Source organism: Cyanistes caeruleus, chromosome 13 (assembly GCF_971803275.1).
Source record: "Cyanistes caeruleus chromosome 13, bCyaCae1.hap1.1, whole genome shotgun sequence".
NCBI classification, from domain to species: Eukaryota; Metazoa; Chordata; class Aves; order Passeriformes; family Paridae; genus Cyanistes; species Cyanistes caeruleus.
The window spans coordinates 5,822,482-5,834,855 of record NC_141713.1 but is presented as its reverse complement, the minus strand read 5'-3'; the positions used below and the strand labels follow the sequence as shown (position 1 = coordinate 5,834,855).

The following is a 12,374-nucleotide window of genomic DNA, read 5'->3' as shown; positions in this document are numbered from 1 at the left end:
CCAGAAACTAATGAAATAGAGAGGCTTGGCAGGGACTGTCGAGCCTGTGGTTAGAGGTGGGGAAAGAGCTGTTTCCAAACCCACAAGATTTATTTCTGGAGCTGGTGGGTAGGTGGGAGTCAGAGTTAGCAGGCTTTACCCTTCAGGGCTTTCATCTGCTTTAAATTCAGTTGAAAATATCGCTAATTGTAGCAGCAAGCAGGCAGTGTACCCATGTACATAATACAGGTGACTTCTTTTTATTTAAAATTTTTTCTCTGATTGTTTTTTTCCCCTCTTTGGCTTCTCAGGGTGTGACTAAGGAGCCCTAGATAGAGAAGTCTCCAAATTCAGTGCTTGCAGCTCACAGGCCTCCCAGTGGTGCAGCACTGCCCAGAATTAACCTGGCAAACCAGCGCTTTCCTTTGGGGATGGAAAATGGAATGGTGCTAAGCTGGTGTTAAGAGCTGTACAGAAATGGTCCTTGCTCCAGGAGCTCGCTGATAGCAGCACTGGTGAAGTGCATGCATGGTCCTGTGCTCACAGGAAGGTTTGGCTAAAGACTGATCTCAGCTTTGTGATCAGTGTGGTCTTCAGAGAGTGAAGAACCCCAGATCTTTCATCTCATTGCTTTTAGGAGTTGTGGGTTTACAGTATTTTATATCCAATGCAGATAAAGCTGATGAGTGTCACCAGAACTCCAAATCCAGGGTACTTTTATTGTCAAGTTCCTAATGATTTTCCATTTGGATGAGTGGGGATGATATTTTTTCTCTTTTATTTTATTTTTCCTCCCTCCCCAGACAAACCCTTCACCCTATTTCAGTGCTTCCTTGAGGCACATCTATGTTCCTGGCTGTGGAAGGAGCCAGTGGGGACAGGACCGTGGACATAAACAAGATTTCAAGCAGCCTGAACCATCTGAGGTCCCTCCCTGATTGTTTTTAGGACAAACCCCTACTGCAGGCACTGGGAGGAATTTCAAATAAGTGGCCAAACATCTCAGGAACTTGGTTCTGGTGCCCTGGATCAACCAGCAGTGATGGGTAAGATGTCATTGCTTCTCCTCAGTGTCCCCATGGGCACCTGCCCTACCTCTGGCAGAAATTATTGCCCAAAACCAGTTCAGAGAATCAGAGAATATCCCCAGTTGGAAGGGACCCACAAGCTGCTGGTGTGAATAGATGGATCAACTGCTGCAGCAAAGCAAATTTATCATCAAGCAGTGCTTTGAGCTAACAGAGTCACACTTCTGTGACTCCAAGGCAGTTATTTTGGGGGGAATATATATGAACTAGGGCTTAAAAACTTGGCTTGAGCTGAGGGCAGAGAAGACGCCTCACTTAGCCTGAGGAATGCTTTTGACAGAGACACGTTGTCGCCACATCTCTTGGCTGGGAATAAGTTGTACCTTTCCTGCAAATGGAAATATTTCTCTGAAGTTCAACAGCTGCAGGAACAGCAGCTTGTCTCTTGATCACGTTTTCAGTTTTAAAACCCATTTCTAGTCCAGCACCGAGGAGAAAACCCAAGGCTCATTCAAATGAGCTTTTTAATGGAAAAAGTCACATTAAATCTAAACCAATTTCATGATCTTGTCTGAATCATAACTTTTTAAAGACTCAGGGCTGAGGCTGCAGTTAACATTGCCTTAGCAATGCTCAGTACTTATCTGTGAGTAGGAAGGTAATGGTGGGGAAGGGCTTGTGGTGTTATTTTTCTCAGGGCCTGATCATTTAGCTATCTAATTTGGGAAGCAGGACTATCTCTGGCTGACTCTTATCACCCCTTTCAGCGAGGCAGATAGCAGCCAGCACATTACTCAGCGTTACCCCATGGATATCTGGTGTCTGAGTATGTGTTACAAAACGTGGCAGCAGAACAGTGAAGCCTCTCAGTGCTGGGCACAGAGAAGTGGCTTCAGCCCCACATGGTAAGAGGTGGATGGATTTGTCCTCTGGACTTGTCCTCAGAGAGACCCTCAGTGGCTCTGCTCTGTTGTCACTCAATTATTTACTTCTCCTGGGGATTGAAGGATGGGGAAAGGATACGCTGTGATATAGGAAACTTTCCTAACTCGCCTTATAACTGCAATAATAATATGGGCAACTTTATTTATAGTTAGAGAAGGACTTTCATTTTTTCCTATCTCCTGCTGTCTCCTCCCTGACAGCTGGTTGTGAGGCACCAGGGAGAGATTTAACCTCTTACTGGTACTTTGCTGCTTTGTGTTCCCTACAGGGAACTTCTGTGTAGCTTCTGTGGGATTTTTTTTTTTTAATTTCTGTTTTGCAGATGGAAAATAGAGGTGTTTGTAGGAAGTCTTCTGACTTGAAACAAAGCCCTCAAACCACTCCAAAATAACTTACCAAGTTCTCTCCATGCCTTCTGGTGGATCTTACGGATTTTCAGATGCTTGTGATGTATAAAAGTGAAAATGGTCACTGCAGAGTTTGGAAGGCCTGTGGAGAGCCATGGGTAGAGAGCCACGAGGCTGGGTTGGTAGGAAGAAGGGCCAGGTTGGCTCACTGTGATATGACACATCCCACCCTGAGCAGGGTGACTGAGAAGCACCTGAGGCTTTATTTTGTCACCCTCAAATGTGTCCCAATGCAAACTGTCCCTTTAACAGGAGCCCACTGGTATGTGTGTGGAGGGGAGCAGAGACAGAAAGGAAGTAATATTGAGTCACAGCAGTCAAGAAGGATCAAAGATTGGCTATTTTTGACACACAAAAGGGTAAGTGATGCTGAACTCTCTCTAGACTGATTCCAGCTGAACACAAAGCATTTTAACCTCTTAATCCTCACTTCTGAGTTATAGCCCCGGCACTGAGGGCTTTGTGGCTTTTTGGAGATTCTCTGCTGCGTGTGACCCTCGTCCCAAGCAAATAACGCACGCCTCTGGCTGCTGCACAGCATGTGTTGAGTGTTGAGCATGGTGTTAATCCTGCAAACTCTGGTTTTTTGCCTCCCTCACTGACCATAAGTGGAATTAATGGGAATTCTTACCGAGAAAAGCAATCAGGTTGGATGAGGCTTGGAGCAACCTGGTCCAGTGGAAAGTGCCTCTGCCCATGGCAGAGAGGCTGGAACAAGATGATCTTTGAGGTCATTTCCAATCCAAACCATTTGCTGTGATCTATGAACTGTGGATGCAGTATCTCATTTCCCTTTTTGGTTTGTGGAAGCAGAACCCCCAGTTTTACCTCACTGTCCTGAGGATTTCCCTAACCTCTCTGACCTTCCCTTCAGAGAAGCTGTTCCTGGGCTCTCCTCTGTCATCTTCCCACCTTGGCCACTCAGACATCCCCTCTCCAAATCCTGAAAGGTTCCTCTGTGCTTCCCAGCACATGGACTGGTGTTCTCTACGAGTCCACATCCACTGACTGTAGATATGAAAACACTGTTTTGGTTTGAGCCTTGTTTGTATTATTTTTGGTTTGCATATTTGGGCTTGACATAAAACCCAGCAGAGAGACTCTTACTTAGCCAAGGCCATTTCTGCATTCACTGCAGATGAGTGTGGTGCTCCAGGGAACCAGTTTTATTCCAGGCTTTGCCAGTGATTCATTTCTGGATGCTGCCTGCGTGATTCCCTCTGGGCCTCAGTTTCCTGTTCTGTAAAATAGAGATAATACCCTTTCATGGCACAGGGCTGCTTTGAAGCCTTTACAAAATTACTCTGATGTGTTTGGATGAAAGTTTCTATAAAGCATATTTAAAAAAGCATGCAGCTCTCATTGAGGGATTTGTATAGAGTGATCAGGACTCCAGAATTACTTCCCAGGATGAATGTGTCTGTGTTGAACCCCCAGACAATGCTGAACACTGAAACAATATTCATGTAACTCTTCTAAAAGCATCCACTGTTGGTGCCCATGGCAGGGTTTGCTGCTATTCATTCTTTTTGTTTATTTTATGTAAATCCTTTTTCCTTCTCATTGAAATCACAAACAAGAAAACGGATAACCAAAAAAAATTTTTTTTTTCTCTGTAAGCCCCATAAAATTGATTCATTTTGAAGAAGTTTTTAGCAGGACCAACCCTCTCTGCCTATCTGTGTGATTTTAAAAGAAACTCTCCTCTTTCTCCTGTCATATTATGGGGAGAAAAAATACCCTGAAAGCAGAAATGAAAGAGATGCAGAATTTTTGTCTCCTAGCCTTTCTCACTCCGGTCCCTTTATGTTCTCTCCCACCGCCCCCTCCTTCATCACCCTCCCTCCTGCTCTGCCTCAGTTCCCATTGAAATGTCAAATGCAGCAGTTGTCTGCGAGTGAAAGAGAGACTCCCTGGTGGGAACAGCCTGCCCTTCTAACCTGAAGGCCTCGGCTGTTCTCTTCTCCCCTTTTTGGTGTTTCCCATCCCACTTTCTCAGCAGATGTTGTGTGGGGCAGCACAGGCTGTAAAGGAATGAGTTTCTTTTCACCTGGCCATGTGAATGGGCTGGCACAGAAACCCTGGCTTATTCTCTCAGACTCTGGCAACAGCTTACACAGAAAGAGATTGTTTCGAAGAGCTGTCTCTTTTCTTTCTTTTTTTTTTTTTTTTTAGACCAAGACAGGGAAAAAAGGCTGTGAGATGCTGGCTGTATTTTAAGCTTCCTCCTTGGGTGCCAAAGGAGTCCTTGGAGTTTTGTTGCTGCTACTTTTGTTCCTTTTATAGTTTCCATTCAAGCCCCAGGCTTTCAGCTTCCCTTTGTCTTAGTCCTACTTTTCCCAAGCATTTGACATGAGAATTAGTTCAGAAAGATGGTGGAGGTTCATCCAGGAGCATTGCCCCATTTTAGTCCAGGGCTGTAGTCTTTGACTCTTTGGTAGAAATTTGGAAGAGAGTGACATTTCCCATGCTTCTGCAGGGAAAATATTTAGTTTCAGATGAGCTCTGTCTCAAAACAAGTGACAACAGTGTGCAAAAATGCACAAATTCAATGCTAATGTTGAGTAGAGGCACCTTTACAGTGGAAGAAATAGGGGGTGTGAGTTTTCACCTTTTCTCCCTTTTTTTTGGCTCCCTGTTTATCTGTTTAATGTGGCTGATTGTTTTCTGTAGCCTGCTCTCTCTCCCTTACCAGGACCTTGGGCATCTTAGACTTGGTCAATTGAAGCACACCAGAAAGAGATATTCCCTCCCTTGCGTGGATGTCTTTGCATGGCACCTTCAGAGCACTGACACTTATCCAGCTCACTTTTGGCCATGTCTCTGTGCTCTGAGCCCAGCTCATTCTATCTACACTTTCCATATATTCAGGAGCAAATTATGAACACGGCTTGTGAATAATTTGATTGCCGGCGTGAGAAATGCACACGCTGCTGATCCTGAGAAATGGAGCTGTCGTTTGCTGATTTAATGAGTAAATAACGACTTATTCTGAAATACTGTAGGGATATTATGCCAGTGGTTCTCTTTGGGTCTTTATACACATTTTAACTCCAGTCAGTTTTTTGTTGTGTGTGTGTGTGGTTTTTTAAAAATCTGAAGTTTATTTTTGCAGTGGTGCTTGGAAAGCTGTAAATGATCCACAAGGAATTAACAGACAAAAGTCTCTGGCTCTGCTCCACCCTATTGAAGTTGATGGCAAAACTCCCATTGAATTCAGTGGAAGTAACAACTAGGTCTTGTGAGAGTAAACAATAAATCAGTTTTATAATCACAATATTTCTTTACGTCCTGTTCTTAAGTGTTTTATGTGGCAGAAGTGTTAGGTGCTTGTATGATGATGAAAGGCACAGACAAATCATGAACATCTCAGGTGAAATACAGGCTTGTGAAGGTGAAATTTCTAAGTTTGAAAGCTTTGGGTAGGCTTCACCTTTCAGGCAGTATTTTGGAAACCTGCACTCCAATTCTGTTAATGAGAATTCATTGTGAGAGAATTCAATGTGAGAGGTTGAACTGCCTCTCCATCCATCATGTAGCCAGCAGGTGTAGGAGAACATTTCCCCTTTCCAGTTTGTAAAAGGTGCAGTTTTTAGAGACATGGGAGTGTAAGAATCAGCAAATTGATTCTCCTGCCTGGACAAGTGGACATGTCACAAATCCCATTAAAAAACTAATCAGGAGGAGATGGATCATCTCTTGTCAGGTATCCTGCAAATGTGGTGCCTGTGGTTAGAAGTTTGCAGAAGCTTTTATCCCTGTGTCTGCTCTGGCACATCTCAGCATTAAAACTATTCTGTTAAATAATAGGAAGGTATAAATAGCTCAGAGGTTTAGTTCTTATTCAGCCTGTTCTGTCAGTGAACTCCAAATTATTTGATTAAGAAAATAAATACCAGTATCTTACATTTTGCACGGGGGAACCCACAAATCCATGGCATGGCCAGATATTCAAGGATGGAGTTCAGTCTTTTCCTAAGTCCTAGTCTAGCATCTTATCCCCTGCCTTTTAAAGGCTTTGTCCCTAAAACATGTCTTGAGTTAAGGGCTCTGTATTGTAAAGTTTTCCTATTGATTCCTTCCCTGGAGTTTGTGCTTTTTGGGGGAGATGGGGCATTGATAATTGCTTCAGCTGTTCTTGACTGTTATAGGGCACTTCAGCAGAACTGTGTAGCCTGAGTGCTTGTGCTTCGTAAAATAACCCTTTGGCCCTGCAGAATGGGAGGATTTACAGGTTTAGCCTTCTTGATTTGTTTTGGATTATTCTGTATGAGCTATTCATGGAGGGTACAACAGAGCTGAAGGTAAGGCAAGGTTGTTGCTAGACTATCTGAAGATGAGGGCCACGGAAATAAAGTGCTATTGTTGGTCTTCAAGCAATGACACTGACTGAAATAAAAGACATCTGGGTAGGAAATAGCAGCCTGCTTCCAGGGAGCATCCATGGTGTACCTCAGCTTGCCATGAATGCTAGCCCTGCTAGGCAACCAGGAAAGGGATCTGCAGGCAGCCGTGAGCCAGGCCAAAGACAGAAAAAAAGCCTAACCCTGAGAAAAAGGGGTACATTCTTCCTAATTGTGCTTTGGAATGGAAGTCTTTTTATTCTTGTCTTTTGTTGCATTTTTCCTCTTCCTTTTCACGCCTCAGCAACAGCCTGTGGGTCTCAGTGCTTGAAGGTGCTGGGTGGCCATGTCCCACCCTTCCAGCTCTGCCCAGCTCCAGGTGGGTTTGGGGCTCACTGTGGGAGAACTGCAGCACCTCTGCATGTTCATCTCACAATCCTTGAGCTGGGTCAGACTGCAGTGCTGGCCCTAACCCTTAGCAGGGGAAGGTGAAACCTGCCCAAATCTGCTGAAGAACAGAGTCTGGTTGTGGATGGTGGCAGAACTACAGTTTCACCTAACGATAAGTATCCAGCCAAAATTTACAGTATTTTTTGAAGTGGCTGGTGGCTAACATCAAGTTCAGAGTGTTTGGAACTTTTAATAGATATCTCTGAGAAGTCCTTTGAGGAAGGCAGTGGTGGACAGGAAGAGGTATGAAATAGGATGTCCAGGGTTAGGTGAGGAGTCAGTGGCAGAGAGAATTGAATGTGGCTCTCCTCTGCCCAGGCTGTCACCCTCACTTCTGGGCCATCTCTTCTCTCAGCAGTTTGTGCAAGTAGACTAAACCTCACTCAAAATCAAAGTGAGAAGGACAATGGGTGGGGAGAGGGAGGGACATTGCTCAGGGGAGAGAGAAATGGCTTTGGGCAAGAGCTGAGAGAAGCTGAGGCAGCACAGGGCAAGAGTGGTGGCAGCACCAGTGAAAAATGCTCTGAGGTCATAAGGAAGCAGGACCAGGAGCTGTCTGCATGAGAGAAGCTCCCCATGGTGATGGTCTCACCTCTTGCACACATTTCTTTTTTGTCTGTTTTACCTTTGATGTTTCCCTGTTCTCCCTTTATTATTAGATGTGCACTGGCAGCAAACAGGTTCTCAAATATTTATCAAAATTCTTGACTCGATTAATCAAAATTTATTGTATATGCCTCCCATCTTTAAACAATGAAGCTATGATACCCTCTGGAGACCCGGAGGTGCTGGAAGTAACCTAAGGCATCCCCTCTCTTTCAGCACAGGCTTGGGGTTGAAATGCAGGGAAGGCTGCTGGCAGGGCCAGCTGTAGCTCAGGCAGCAGCCTCAAGAGGGAGAGGAGGCTTTCTCACAGGCTTTCATGACCAATGTTCAAAGGGAAATGCCTTTAGAAAAGAAAAGGCTGGGCTTGCTGGCTGTACAAAACTCAGACCTACAAATCTGTTCTGTGGCTTTGTTTTCCCTGTTTTTGTTTTTCCTTTGTTCTACTTAATCCTTCCCTTTTGCTCCTGCACGTGGCTGGGGACTACTTTTCTCAACCTGGGGACTTCAAAGCTTAGCCTGGGATAAGGAGTCTCACCTAAACAGATTCAAGTCTGCACCTTTTCTCCTCGGTCAGAGATGCATCATCCCTGTGTATGACAGGACAAAAAGCCTGGACAGGAGGGGAAATAACTGATTATTTCCCTTGAACTGAAGGATGCCCTGGCACTGTGTGGTCGATCACTGGACAAGAGCAGCACAATTGGACAAATGACCAATATAACAGCTAACAAATGGAAAACACTGCTGCCAGCAAAGGAGCTGGCTATTTAAAGGCAGCAAGAGGTTTGAAGCACCAGCCCTAGCAACAAGGACAAAAGTTATTCCAAACACATGAGGCAAAGCCACCACAAACCCATTGCAGCATGCTATTAATAGGAAGGGGGCCTTCATTAATTTCTTAAAGAATGATGCCAAAGCATCAGAAGAAATTTGTGGTGCACATAAAGGAGCAGCACGTTTCACTGTATCTAATTGCCAGAGTAATTATTTTCTGCTATGCAAATTACCAGGAGCAAATCCACTGCAGTACATCTATGTGTATTTAATTATCATCAAGAGCTGGAGTTGAGGGACTAGATTTAATATGTTCATAATGAAATAGCCAGAATTTGTGTGTGCATTTGCAGAGAACTCGTTATTTTACCACAGCTGGATTTGTTTATTTTAAATAAATCATTATGGCAGATACAGTTTCTGCGTGCTTGCCCATCTGCTGATTTATCACAAAAATTGTGGTTTCATTTATATGGGTGGTTTCTATCAAACACACATCACCCCTCTTGCTTGCAAGCTTCATGTTTCTGTAGGATTTAAGGAATAGCTCAATGCAAAGAAAAGCCATTTTTGGATAAACAAAGGCTGGAGGAATAGGAGGAATTAGGACAACCTGGGTGGCTTAGGATTTTGTAAGGTTTTGGGTCTTCATACTTACAAGCTTGTTGTGGTTTAAAACCAGGACAAGGATGAAAACTGGAATTCTAGCAACACCCATTTGTAAGCCAAACCTCTTATTGTTCAATGTCTATTTGATGATGTGCATGAGGCAAGTTAATGCTTTTGGTTTCTAGGGAATATTTTATATTTTCTCATCATAGCAAGAAACAATAGAAGTGTACAGAGGATGCAGGATCATCACTCTGAACCTGAGATGGTTCTTCCTCTCTTAAGCTTCAGACTTTATGGGCCAGAGCTTTACTAAAGATATTAGGATATCATTTCAAGGCTCAAGTTATAAGAAAAATATTAAAACTGGGAAGAAATACTTTTGCCACTTTGTCATATTTTGGTGGTTTTCTGTTAATGGAACTCTTGGAAAAAAAAATAAAAAAAATTCTGAAAGCCAGCAGCGTAGGTGGCTGCTCAGCCAAGAAAAATCATGTTGTGTAGTCCCCAGGAGTGGTGTGTGTGACATGATCCTGTTAAAACCTTGGAATCTGCAGCTCTGGAGGAGATGCTCCATATCAGTCCAAGCTCCAGTCAGGAAAAGTGATCAGTAAGGGCAGATTTATTTCCTGTGCCTCCTGCCTTGTAGCTTTGCTTACCTTGATCTGGCAGCACCAACCTGGATGCAGTTGGCTTCTACTTAACACCCAGTTGTTTGTTGTGGTCACTGTTTGGAAAAGCAGGAGGGAGGCTCCAGGCGGTCCCGTTCCTGTCGTGCCAGGGCAGTGCCAGGTGAGAACGTGGCCGCAATGCAATTAGAAACACAGAGCACTGCCAGCCTTTGTGTTCCTTTGTTTCCTCTTGTGGATACCAACTCAAGTTGCACAACACAATAAGCCAGGGGTAACAAAGGGTCACGAAGGTACCGTGCTGTGTCACGGGCGGTGGGCTGGGGCCAGCTTCTGGTGACATTTCCGTGACAGTGCCCACAGGACCCTTTTTCACAGTGTCCCTGAGCTGGTTTGTGCATAATTGATGGGTACCCTGAGGTTCTGCCTCCCCCTCCTCCCCAGGACGTCCTTTTCTGTGTTGGTTTATTTTTTAAATAATTAACAGACTTTGTGACTGCCTGTCTATCTGTCCCTCTGGAATTCCTCTCCAGCTGCTCTCATCCCTTTCCTCAGCCCCTCCCTTTCCTCCCCAACACGCTTTTCCTTTCACTGTATTTTAAAGGGGTGTCTTTCATTTTTGCTTTGTGCAATGAAACCGCTGAGCGCTTTTTGAATGAGATGCTCTTTGCTGCTTGCTGGTGTCCTGAAATCTTTCCTGCCCAGATTCCCTCTCTCCTTCCCATTAAAGGAATCCTTTGATGCCTGGTATCCCTTGCCTGATGGGCACCTTCCCTCCCTCCAAACCACAGCTATAAATTTCCTGTCCCTGTAGTGTGAAGGGGTGTGTGCAGCTGGGGATGGACAGGGGACCCCATTCCCACCCTGCTTGTCCCCTCCTGTGGCTGGTGGTGGCTGCTGTGGTCTGACCCGTGCCTGAATTGGTGTGGATGTGAGGTTATTCAAGCAACACTCCACACATCTTCTTAAGGTATTGTGAGCAGGGATAAGAGTCTGCTGTTCGCTCTCTCTTCCCAGAGCATCCATTTCACCGGTCCAAGCAGCAGAGAAGCTGTGGCACATCTTAATGCTACTGGGAAAAATCAGCTCATGAAGGTGTTGGCTTCCCTTCTGCTGCCATGATTGTTTTTATTCCCAGAGGAAAGTCATCCAAGTAGAAGAGAAGCCTCAAAGCTTAAAGTGGATCTGCTGAGATATTTGCTCTATGTTTTGGGCTTTTTACAAAGTGGTCTGGATCAAGGTTGGAAATTGTGATTGTTGTGTAAAAGCCTGAGATCTCAGGGCAATGCTGGTTTCTGGGCATGTACTTGGGAGTGAGAAATGCTAAGACTGTGCTTGCTGAACTTGAACCTCTTTTCATTGGCAACAGAAAATTTTGTCAGGTTGTTCCTCTCCACCTCATGTGAAGACCATCTACCTATTTTAATCACTTAATAAATAAACTTGCTCCCCATCTCTGCTTGCCTGGGCTTGCTGCTCTCCAGATCCCCGTTTTAATTGACACACAGCTTGTGGTGCAGCTGGGGGCTGTGCCAATAACTCACATATCCCAGGCATGGCAGGCAGATAGGCCCCCTCCCTCCGACACCATCATTCCAAGCAAACATCAGACAAGCTTTGATGTGGGTCCTGCGCTTGCAGCCTCAAAAGAAGAATCTTTGGAACCCCGTTTGCACTGTTCCTCATGCCAGAAATTGCAGCAATGTCACAACAGCCAAGCAACTGGGTGCTCAGCATGGTGGAGGGAATATTTTGCAGCTCCTCAGCAGACACAGTTGTGCTGGAGAATAATCAAGAGCAGCAGCCTGAGGTCGGCAGGGATTTGGGCTGTGAAAATAATAATAATCAGGGATGGGGAATGGGTGATAGGGCTGTTGTTGGACCATCTGAGGCACTTGTCAGAGGACATTAGCCCTGCAATTAGGAGAAGCTGGGGAGGAGGGAAGGGAAGACAGCAAGAACAGTGCTGCAGCAGGGAGGGCTTTGTGTCAGCATACAAAGCTTTTTTCTCAGCAGGGCTGCTGGGATTTGCTCAGGTCTCCTCCCAGATAAATTAACTCAGTACAACACCTGCTTCTTTAATATGGCCAGGCGAACTCCAAGAAGACCTGGCCTTTCCTTCTCATTCTGTCTTTTCTAAACTTTTCTTTCTTTTTATTTTATTTTATTTTTTAATGATATTGAAGTAGCCTGTGAACTCCCTTCTCTTGTTTTCTTCCACCTCTAAACACCCTTTCTTATGAAGGCTGAGAATGTTCCCCCCTCATAAGAAGGTCTGGGAAAAAAACAAACAAAGCCAAAAACATTTGAAAGATTTAGAACAAAACCCCCACACTCAAAAAAAAAAAATCAAAAAAACCAACAACAAAAAAGCCCAAGCTGGCAAGAGGTGAAGGGTATGTAATTGCTATTCCTTCTGCAGCCCACTAAAGCTGCATGTTTTAACCATCTGAGGACAGCAGAGAAATTTCTCTTCCAAGAGAGTCAAATGTGGGGTTTGCATTTTCTTTTCAGGAGGGGTGTGGGGTGAAAGAGGTGGGCTTCATTTTCCTTGGGATTAGCTAAAGCTCCTTCCACTTTTATGTTGGCAACATGAGGTTTCAT

General features: G+C 44.6%; 1 long non-coding RNA gene across 11 annotated transcripts in view; it reads left to right on the top strand.

Moving 5' to 3' along the window:
* The window catches only part of LOC111934023 (uncharacterized), a 118,010-nt gene that overhangs the window by 19,085 nt on the left and 86,551 nt on the right, over positions 1–12,374 (top strand). For 5 of the 11 annotated variants that reach the window (XR_015275749.1, XR_015275759.1, XR_015275755.1 and 2 more), the window contains 2 exons: positions 928–1,025; positions 2,612–2,718. This is a non-coding gene — a long non-coding RNA (uncharacterized LOC111934023). Of the gene's footprint in view, positions 1–782; positions 1,026–2,611; positions 2,719–5,474; positions 5,637–10,787; positions 11,224–12,374 lie in introns of those variants that run through there. The other 6 variants (XR_015275748.1, XR_015275750.1, XR_015275747.1 and 3 more) reach the window with 4 other exon arrangements.